A 12373-nucleotide genomic window follows, 5' to 3' on the forward strand; every position below is an offset into this window, starting at 1 on the left:
TCCTTTTTAATCTAAAGTGAAAATTTGTAAAAATTTGAGTATACCCATTTCTATGGAGGTTCTCAATACTCTTAGTTAACTTCAAACCTGGCGGTCACTGTGGTTCACAAGGCATTATATTTACGGTATAATTAAAAAGAATTTGTTTGTTCAGTGAAATTTTTCACTGAGTGGAACTTCATTAAAAGGATGTTATTTGAGAGTCATTTATTTATTACGGGTATAAAAAGAATTATTTTTATTTCTTGAGCAAATGTAAGAAAATTTACAAAGTTTAACATAACTGTTTAACATATGCAGCAGCAACAATTGCATTATTCCACTGTTTTTTGACATTTTTGTTTTATTTCTGCTAATAACGGTAATAACTGCTTTGAAGTTGCTTAAAATATTGGTTTAGTCAGAAATAAAATAAAAAAGATTACTAAGGCGAATCTTGTGATGGATAGGTTATGTAAGAGGAATTTGAAGCTTTTAAATCGCATAATTTACGCAAGTAAAATTACTGGTTTATCCAAGTTTACCCACTGTAAGAAATAATTATCGAGTGTTTAAGAGTACTATGCAAAAATTGCTTTATTGTTATGCGTCAACTGCATTTTTAGATCATTTATATTTTTTGACTTAAAATATAAAGTGTAAAAATATAATGTAAATAGTGGTATCATAATATACATAATAGTAACATATACTTCTAAATACAATACTCATACTTACAAATACTTATAATACTTAACTTATACTTTCGATACTTATAAAAAATATATTGATATTTACTTTAAAATTCAAACTTCAGTTATAAAACTTTAATATAACTTATATGATAAATGTATAATTATGTATATTATATATATATATGTGTGTGTGTGTGTGTGTGTGTGTGTGTGTGTGTGTGTGTGTGTGTGTGTGTGTGTGTGTGTGTGTGTGTATGGTCCCGGGTAGAAAGGGCATAAGTCAATTTGACCAACTTTTTGAGACAACAGTATCAATGTTTGAAAATTCCTACGTGCAAGTTCATTATATCCTTACATATTTAAAGTATTTTTATATTGTATATAATACATTCCTATTACATGTAACCGTTAAAATTCTTGATACTATGAATATTTAACGAGATAACTGTAATTATGCCCTTTTGATTTCACTAGTTTTGACTTAAGTCTTTTTGTCCACGACTTATGCCCTTTTGATTTGTCTTTTACTGACTTATACCCTTCTTGTCCACGACTTATGCCCTTTTGAGTTCACTTATTTTGACTTATGTCTTTTATGCATAACTTTTCAAATAAATAAATTATCAGATAAAAATATCATTGAACAGGTACACTAATGTCTAATACATAGAATATAGTAATAAACTAATAAACAATAATTATAGTATATTCATTTATTATTTTTAGTTGTAGAAACTTTATTATTTAAATTTTAATAGAAATTTTAAATTTAAATTTTACGATTTACGTTACTGCCATAAGACCGTGAAGCATGGTGGAGGCAATGTAATGGTCTGGGGGTGTATATATATATATATATATATATATATATATATATATATATATATATATATATATATATATATATATATATATATATATATATATATATATATATACATATATATGTATATAAATATATATGTATATATATATATATATATATATATATATATATATATATAAATATATATATATATATATATATATATATATATATATATATATATATATATATATATATATATATATATATATATATATATATATATATATGTATACACTGCGCGACATAATGATAAGGCACTCCAAAAAGATTTATAAAATTCTACTATACATGTATATTTAAAAACTAATTTTTATTGTAAATAAAAGCAAAGGGTTTACAACACTAAACAACATTTTAACAAATTTTTTTAACGTAACTTGCATTTTATAAAAAAAAAACCTTTTTTCAGTGCGACAAAATTAAAAGGCAACTTTACATAAAACGATTTGTTTGCAAACCGCAGTTGTGGGCAATTAAGAATATATATTTGATGCAAACACCACAGACGATTATTTAACTGTAAACTTTTGTGAACTGTCAAAAGTTTAGTTTTTTTATATTAAATATAAAATAACAAGTTAATTAATAATAGGTCGTGCTGCAGAGTTGAGTTTAGATAAGAAAAAAGTGCTCTCTAACTTATTGAAAATGGGTTACTCCATTAGTTACACTGCTAGAGCTATTGGACGCAGCCGAACTGTGATTAAAAACTACATTAATAGTCCTTTTATGTATGGAATATAAAAAAGTCCCGGACATCCATCGAAATTAAATGACCGTAATGAAGGTTGTTGGCCAAGCTTCTTCAATAACTGCACGTCAAATTGCTGCAAAAGCAGGTGTGATTGCTAATTTACGAACAGTTCAGCGAGTTATTCATAAGGCTTTTCACCTTCCGCGCAAAAAACTTCAGCAAAAACCACCTTTAACAATAAATCGCATTAACAATCGAATAACTTTTGCAAAGGACCACGTGACATGGAAAGAAGAGTGGCAACAAGTAGTATTTTCTGACGAAAAACGATTTTGTCTTGATGGGCCGCATTGATGAAATTAATATTTTCACGGTTTGCGTAAAGAACCAGTAACACAACGACGTCAAATTGGATGGTGGTGGTGTAATGATTTGGTGTGTGATTGGGTATCATGGTAAATCAAAAATTCATTTTATTGACGGAAAAATGAAGACTAAGGATTATCTTTTAATTGTTTAAGAATTCTTACGACGTGAAGCCTCTGTCATTAGAGGGGAAATTTTTCTTTTTCAGTAAGATAATGCTAGCGTTCATACAGCTAAGATAATAAAAGAATATTTCAACAGCAGTAAAATTGAAACATTAAAGTGACCATTAGATCTCTGAACCTGAACATTATTGAAAAAGCTTGGGCACATCTGTCACATAGTGTTTGAAGGTGGTAAACAATGTAGTTCACTACCTGACTTGAAATAATTCGTTGCATCTGCATGGTATGGAATTGACATTTCGTACATAAAAAACTCGTATAATTCTTTAACTTCGAGAATGATTGAAAAGATTCAAAAAAATTGTAGAAGTATCTACTATTGATTGTTTAAAATTGAGACATCTCATTATATAAATGACAATTTATATGAATTTTTTCTAAAGTGTCTTATAATTTTGTTGCACTAAAAAAACAAATATATATATATATATATATATATATATATATATATATATATATACAGTTATGGACAAAATAATAGTAGTGTGATTAAAATTAACGAATTAATATTATTATCTTTAAACAGTTACTGAAAATGAAATTGTAATACTGGATTATTAATTAAATAGCTGTGAGATGATAAACTAATTAGTAGAAAATTTTAAATTTTTGCTTTTAGTTATAATAATTATATAAGTATAAAAAACAGGTCTGACATAATAATAGTAGTATTAATTTATTTAATCTTATATTGCAAATAATTTATTTTATTAACAAAAAAATGATATAACGTTAACTAACAATAGTAAAAAATTATTATTATATTGCATGCCCCGGATTTTTATCACAGCTTTGCATCGGCATTGAGTTAATCAAATTTTGACAACGTTGTAAAGGAATGTTGTTTCAAGCATTTTGGACAATTTGCCATAACTCCTGCTGATTTTTTGATTTTTGACTATAAACTGCCTCTTTTACACCCGTCCAAAGGTTTTCAATCAGATTGAGATCCGGTGACTGTGTAGGCCAATCCGTAACTGCAACCCTATTCTTGATGAACCGACTTTTTACCCTGAGACTTTTTACCCTGAGACTGGTATGCTTTGGATCGTTGTCCTGCATATAAACCCATCTTAGGGGCATATCTTCTTCTGCATATGACATGGTATTTTATAATATTTGAAGGTATTATTGACCAAGACATGATCCATAATACCATCAATCTTATAGATTGGCCCTAAGCCATAATAAGAAAAACAACCCCATATATTTATTTTCTCTTCGCCATGTTTTACAGATTTTATGGTGTATTGCGTTTTGTATGCAGAGTTAGGTGACCTCCTTACATACATCCTGCGTCCACTTGACCCAAATAAAACAATTTTGCTTTCATCAGACCACGAAATATTACGCCATTTTAAAACAGGCCAATCTGCATGCGTTTTTTCAAAATGTAATCTTGCTACCACATGCCTTTTTTCCAAAAGGGGAACTTTTCTTGGGCTTCTGGCGACTATCTTACTTTGTACTACCCGCCTACGTACTGTTCTTGAAGAAACACTTAAATTTAAATCTTCTTTAATATGGCGGGAAGTTACAAAAGGATCGGCAACAGCAGCACGTTTTATCAATCTGTCTTCATGTTTAGTCGTTTTTTGTTTTCGGCCCCTTGTTTTGTCTACATTTTTCCATTTTAGAGCATTTCTAATCATCATAGGAGAACAACTTAATGTCTCTTGAATAAATTTGTATGTTTTCCCATCTTGTTTTAATTTAATAATTAGTTGTCTCTTTTCTGCACTACGATGCTTTGCACGACCCGTAATTTCTATTTATAAAAAAAATTTATACGATTATTTTATATATTTCATTAAATTAACACGAAAACTAATCTTACCTTTAATTAGTCTTACTAAAACCTAATAAACAAAAAGCTAATATAAATAAATTGATAGGAAACAACAGGTATGTTATTTTAACCGACAAATCTAGATATGTTCGTATATAAAATTCGGGACTTCCCTAAAGTAATTTGAAGAGTGGTACCAACATTTTTTACTCTCATATCATTATTCAGTGTTTGTAATACTGTTATGCCTAAATTTATTAATTTATATTTAAATTTACATAAAGTTATTATCACAAATCATTGTTTTACTAGCCATTACTATTATTTTGTCCACAACTGTATATATATATATATATATATATATATATATATATATATATATATATATATATATATATATATATATATATATATATATATATATATATATATATATATATATATATATATATATATATATATATATATATATGTATATATATAAATATATATATATATATATATATGTATATATATATATATATATATATATATATATATATATATATATATATATATATATATATATATATATATATATATATATATATATATATATATATATATATATATTTAGTGTGGTATTTAATTTATTTATTGGTAACTAACGGAAAGTTATCAATTTAAATTTATAACTTTAACATAAATAATGATAACTAAAAAAAGAATACTATTATTTTATAGATCGCAACTATATGCCTATTTAATATTCTTAACATTATGTTGATGGCCCTATGCCTATTTATTATTAGCCCATATGCATATGTATCATTATTAACAATATTAATTATTGGGAGATCTCAATGTTAATTATTTAAAACCAAATGATAATATCGAAATAAAGTCTATGCAACAATTGTATGGTTTCAAACAATTAATAAGAAGCGCTAGAAGAACAGCATTACCATCTTCTTCCTTAATTGACGTAATTTGTACAAATAATATAACTCCTGTATAAAAATCTTTTGTAATACCATTATCCTTTAGTAACCATGACCTGACTGGATGCATTCGCAAATGCAATCATTATAAATGCAAACCAAAAATAATAAAATGTAGAAATTTTAAACAATATACTAAACACGAGTTCTGTAGTTTGCTTCGTTGCTGTGATTGATCATCGATTCTACTTTCAAGTAGTAAAAACACATCATAGTCCAATATTAAACACATGATTTTAACATGTCTTGATGCCTTAGCCCCAAATATTGAAAAGCGCATTCAAAGCAAACCATTTCCATGCTTACAGGGAAGTAAAATTCCATATGAACATACGTGACAATCTACTTCGAAAAACTTTGTAAATCAAATTTAGCAATTGACAAACGGTTTTTTAAAAACAAGAGAAATGAATTTAACGATATTATAAAACGATCAAAACAGAACTACCACTGAAATATATCACACAAATCTGCGAATGAACAAACTAATTCTTCAACTAGTACAACATTTGTTATCAACTCGTCTCCAACTTTTAATTTTCGACTAATATCATGTGCGTTATGCGAACGTTTCTGTAATTCGGTAACTACTTTAAAGAAATATCTATCTTTTTAAAAGACTGTGTATGGGCTTTATCACATCGGGAACCAACTCGTACTTACAAATCTTTTAAATTTATACCTGTAACGGTTAATCAAATAGAAAAAGTGTTTCGTGGGTTAAAAACAAAATAGTCTACCGGCCTAGACGGTATATCACCATCAATACTAAAAGACGCTGCTACCGTCTTGTCTAACCCACTTACTTACATAATAAACATGTCTTCAAGTCATCAACTTATCCAAATGATAGAAAGTTCTCAAGACTTCTCCCAACTTACAAATCAAAGTCCACAACGACATTCAAAACTACCGATCGATTTCTATAATACCAACTATATCAAAAATGATCGAACGAGTTGTATATAAACAATCATAAAATGATCGAACGAGTTGTACATAACCAATCATAAAATGATCGAACGAGTTGTACATAAACAACTATAATTTTTTTTAGAAGAAGCTAATTTGATAAATGATAATCAGTTTGGTTTTTGACGTAAACGATCAACAAAACTAGCTGCAATGCTAGTATTGTTGATCGTTTACTGTAGATAACATAAAACGAAAAATTGACGAAGACAGTTGGGGTAATATTTCTTGACTTTAGTAAAGCACTTGACACTTTAAGTCACGGAATAATTATCAAAATGCTTAACAGGTAAGGTGATTGTGATACTGAGCTCTGCTGGTTTGAAGATTACCTATTTAACAAATCTCAAACAATTTGTCTTTAAAACATAATATCTGAGACAGGAAAATTTGAATGAGGTATACCTCAAGGAGCCTTTGACTTTTTGTTATTTACTTTAATGACCTGATATATTGTTTCAAACATTCAAAATCTATTATTTATGCTGACGAACAGTCGCATATGTTCCCAGAAAAGGTATACTTGTTATAGAATCGCGTCTTACATCCGATATGGAAATAATCTTAAAATGGTGTATAAAAAACGAGCTAATACTCAACCTTGGAGTTGATAAAACAGACTCCATGTTGTTTGGTACAGAAAAATCTCTCTCAAGACAACCAAACACAATGAACGATTTTTACAACTTTAATTCAATATGTTTCACCTTAAGCTATAAATTCTTCGTATCAACCTAGACCTGACACTAACCATGGGTAGTTATTTTATCAATGGTTATGAAAAAGCTTGTGGCAGACTAAGACTAATTAAAAATATTGGATATTTGTTAACAACTCTTGCAGCAAAACGCTTATACCAGTTGACTATTATACCCGTTTTAAACTACTGTGGAAATCTTTGCCTCCACCTACCAAAATAAAAACAGATAAGGTAGATTCTTTGTATACATGCGCATTTTGTATAATAAATGCAAACAGCAAGCAAAAAGTGAATACAATATCACCATTCTCTCAAACTCTTGTTGCATCTTGTCAATTAACGAAGCAATACATTCTTAGTTTATCATGCCCAAACTTTACTAACTTCTTTGAAGTTGTCAACCATTCAAAAGCAACAAGAAGTAACTGCAACCTAATTAAAATATCAAAAATCTGACTTGAATTTGCTAAAAGATATTTTTATTACTCTGATGCACGAGTCTATAATGATCTACCATTAGAAATTAGGAAAATCAACTCGTTAACTGAATTTAAAAATAAGTTAAAAATTTATTGTAAATGTTTTTCATAATATGTTTTACAACTTTATTACTTTAATTGGTTAATATTTTTATTATCTAATATAAGAATACTTACATTGATAACAGAATTATAATAATTTCTAAAGTAATTTATCCTGTATAAATATTCGTCAAATAAAATAATTTTGTTTTGTATAACTTAGTTTTAAAAAAATGGGAAAAAATGAAGTTCCAAGTAAAAAGAACAATATTAGGTCTTATATGATATGTATCATATGTATATCTTGTATTTTGCAGCATTTTTAAGAATATTTCTGATTGATAACTGTTGATAATATTCGCATACTGATATGAGTAAAGTTGACTTCAACAACCAAGTTAATTAATTATGACGCGTGACGTATTATGACGTAGGTTAGTAAATACAAATATAATAATAACGATAATTACTTTTATTTATTAGAATTAGTGCAAGGCTTTTGTATGGTAAAATGGCATGAACTTTGGAGGCAGAGGATTATAAATATAATGATGGGACTAAGTATTCCCTTTATTTATTATCGCGAATAGCTTTGTAAGATAATTTTTTTTTCAAAGTCAGTTTTTATTAAGTATAAAAAATAACATGCATTATAATAGGGGTTACAGATGATGTTTCAACTTCAGCTCTTAACTGATTAGCTTCAGATTAAAGCTGAACCTGATCGAGTATTTATCGTTAATACATATAGAAAATGGTGTTGCATGCAGTGGCGTAACTAGGGTATCAATTGCATTTTGTTAAAATGACTAAAAAGACGCCTTTTTATCATTTAAAACATTATTATATTTTAAATTAAAAAAATTTTTCTCCTTTTACTCTTTTGGCGACCTCTTACCCAGAGCCAAAGCCTCATTTGGCACCCCTTTGCTGCATATATAATATGGAATGACTCGTAATACTTTTATTAAACTAATCAACATATAGAGAGATTTCAAAATCAAAAAATAATTTTTTAATTTACACTGTCAAAGTTTTTTCTGATCAGCTAAAGTTTTAAGTTAAAGCTGATTGCTAAAAATCAATCAGCCACAATCCCTACTTATAAAGTTAAATACTATCAGATTAATTGAGCTTTGTTTATATAATATAGTATGTTATTTTACAGCATCATATTTTAAATTTGTTTTTTTCAAAGGTCACATTGCAAGAGTCGCTCGAAAAAGTAATTTTAATGAATATATTTTTTATATATACATGTTTATATATTCTGGACAGTATGTCCAGAAAACATTTCTGTATAAAACTTATGATAAACACAAACTATATTTGTTAAATAAGTTGTTAAATGACTATTTCAAAATTAAATGTCAATTTCGGAGCAAAGGTTGTTCCACATACTTCCAATAGTAAATTAATTAAATAAAAATATTAGTTAGCAGTTTCCACAACATAACCAAGCACGCACAAAAAAACTTCTTAAACAACAATTTCATTTTGCATTTGTACCTAACCTTTTGTCTTGAAAAACTTTGCAGTTAACCATTAAATTACTTAATGAGTTTTAATTGATGGAACTAAAACAGCGACCATATAAGTATTTGTAGAAAAAAAAGACGTAACAAAGATGAGAAAGTAGCTTAAGCTTGGCAAATAGAACAAACGTAAAGAACGAGTGACATCGTTTAAATGACCTTAACGAACAAAATCACTAAAAAATTGCCTATCAGTTTCATAGTAGTAGTAGGTAGCGTGATAATAGGATAAAGTCTAAAAAAAAGAAGGTACAAGATTTAATGAGATCATTGCATGGTTGGATAACCTAAAGGGGAACAAAAAGAAATTGAACACAAGTTAGGGTTAGAAACAAGACGCAAATCAAGGAGTAAAGCTAAGTAATCAGGCTTTTCAGGAAAACGAGTTAAAAATTAAATATCCAAATTAGAGATTGAGAAAAATAAAAGTTATAAGCTTAGGTGCTAGCTGGGTTAGTGGTGTTAGAGCCAGATCATTCAGTGTGATGAACATCAAGTCACTAATAAAAACAAAATAAAATCAGGAATTAAGATAAAGGCTTTAGTCCATTTGATTATAATAAACATCTAAAAGAGTGGAGTCTTAGAAAGTAGAAAAACAATGAAGTAAAAAGGAAATATGATTAAGTGAAGATATACTAAGTGGAAGTACATAACAGAATTATCAGAGGATTCAAATCTGAATTCTCTACAAATAGGTGAATTGCCCAGAGTAACGAATCTTGCAAATCTTATTAATATCTGTAAGATCTTTCTTATCTTACATAAATTAGTTAGAACTTATTAGTATCTCGATAAGTTTTGTCAGAAATATTACTTTCACTAACTTGTTAAGGTCTTATTAAGATGTTATTAAGATCTTATTAAGATCTTGTTAGGAAATAAATGAAAAAAAACCCCATAAATCTTTTAATGATCTTAAAAGATCTTGCTAAGATTTTATTAAGTTAAATTCAAATTACGTTCTCCTGTTTCCTAACGAGAATTTACTAAAATCTCTTACGGTCGTTGGTTTTTCCGCACCAATTTCTTTTAGTATTGTCGGAAATGAACCAAAGTAGAGTTTTTATAATTGTGATATTTTTTAAATATTTGCAAAGAAAAGTTTAATATCTAGTCCGGAAATATATAAACCCTTTTGAAAAAGATACTACTGTATTTTAATACGTTTCAATATATATGTATCTTAATCAATAAAAACAATTTATTTACCTTAATCAATAATCAACCTTTCTGTTTTTAAAGTTATAATTAATTATAACTTTTTAAGTAAATAAAAATAAACAATAATAATTATTAATAAATAAATAAAAAGTAAATATATTAAATAAATAAAAATTGATAAAGTTTGTATAAATTCAATTTTCATTTTACGATGTAAGTTCATGATGTATTATTTTAAATGGAAATTTTATGTTATGATGTATTTTTAAGATGTACATTTTATGAAGAATTTTTTGATATTCATAAAGGTTATGCCAAAAACTGGTGATAAGCAACTGCACCAAGCCACTATTAATTTAGAGGCATAAATTGAATAATACCAACAGTTCTCCTGAAACTGTTTATTGTGGAATGTGAAGTAAGATAGGATAATATTTCCTTATCTTTTGCGGAAATCTAAACGATTTCTGGTAACTTAATGATATTAAAACTGTAAATTTTTTTAAAATACTCAAATCTTTCTTTATGTAATATACTTGCTCTAATATAATACAATTTTCAATTAAGTTTGATATATTTTTAGAATATGACGAACATAATGAACACAGAACTAAAACTTTGTAATGGTTGCGAAAACAAAAATTCAAATATGTTAATTGTGGCAAAATAATATAATTATGGCAAATCTTTCAGAGGAGCTAGCAAAAACAAGATGGAAAAAAAGTGTAAGATTTAAAATGGTTATTTTCAATATTTTAGAATAATATTTAATATATGCTTTTCTAATATTATTATTTAACAGACGAAGGTTAAAATTTACTTATTATATTGAATTTTAGTTGTATAAAAAAAAGTACATTGCCCATACCCCAAAAACTGTGCTATCACAACCAATTTAAAATAATTATTTCCCATGTTAGAAAAAAATGCAATATTTGATTTTCAGATTATATATAAAGATTATGTGAAGGAATTGTACTTAACTATTTGCTTCAAAAAAGTAACATCTTCTATATCTTGGAACACTTGGATAAGTATAGAAATAGTTGTAAGTTAAATATTATATTTATTTGAAGACTACAGAGCATACAAAACCCACATTTGTTCATGCTTTTAATTTTAATAAAAATTGCCTTTTGTTTTTGATTACTTTAGTCTTATATATGTTATATATGACTGATAGTTGAGTTCTGTATTGTTAATTATGTTCAAACACCTCAGTTGTTTCTAATAGTTTTTTTTTGTATAATGACAGAAGTAATAGTTAAACACCAGTGCATGATGAAAAGGATGCAAATACGCATATTAGTTCCACTGAGTGCGCAAATTTATGAAACCGGTTTTTCCTGTACAGTCTTCAACAGTACATAAGAGTCTTACTCTTGAGTATTAGTCTTAGTCTTGAGTAGTTATTAATAACAGTTAAACAAAAATAAATACAATAACTTTTCTTTCTTAAACTATAGTTCAGGAAAGTGTTGATCTATGCATCATTGTTGGTTACGAACTGTCATAAAACAATATTAATTTTGCAGAAAATATCTCAGTGCAGAAAATTTAAGGTTTTACTGAATCGATCAAAAAATAAATTATACTGGTGAAAACGCTAAAGAAAAATTAAAGAGGCCATTGTAAAATACTTTGTTGACACAACTGTAAACGATATCAATGAGATGGAACTTGAACTAAAACGGAAATATTTAAACAATTAAACTGTGCGCAGTTTTATATTGTATAGTTTTATCACTTGCTGAGCATCAATCTTATTTAACTTGACTTGTATTTGCATTTTTATTTAATTGTTCAACAACAGAAAAACATTTAGTCTATCAAATTTTTATGAGTATTATTCTATCTAATCTGTAATACTTTATTTTTTTATAATTTTCAATTAGTGGTGCAGTATGGAATAGTTTTGCATAAGT

Source organism: Hydra vulgaris, chromosome 06 (assembly GCF_038396675.1).
Source record: "Hydra vulgaris chromosome 06, alternate assembly HydraT2T_AEP".
NCBI lineage: Eukaryota > Metazoa > Cnidaria > Hydrozoa > Anthoathecata > Hydridae > Hydra > Hydra vulgaris.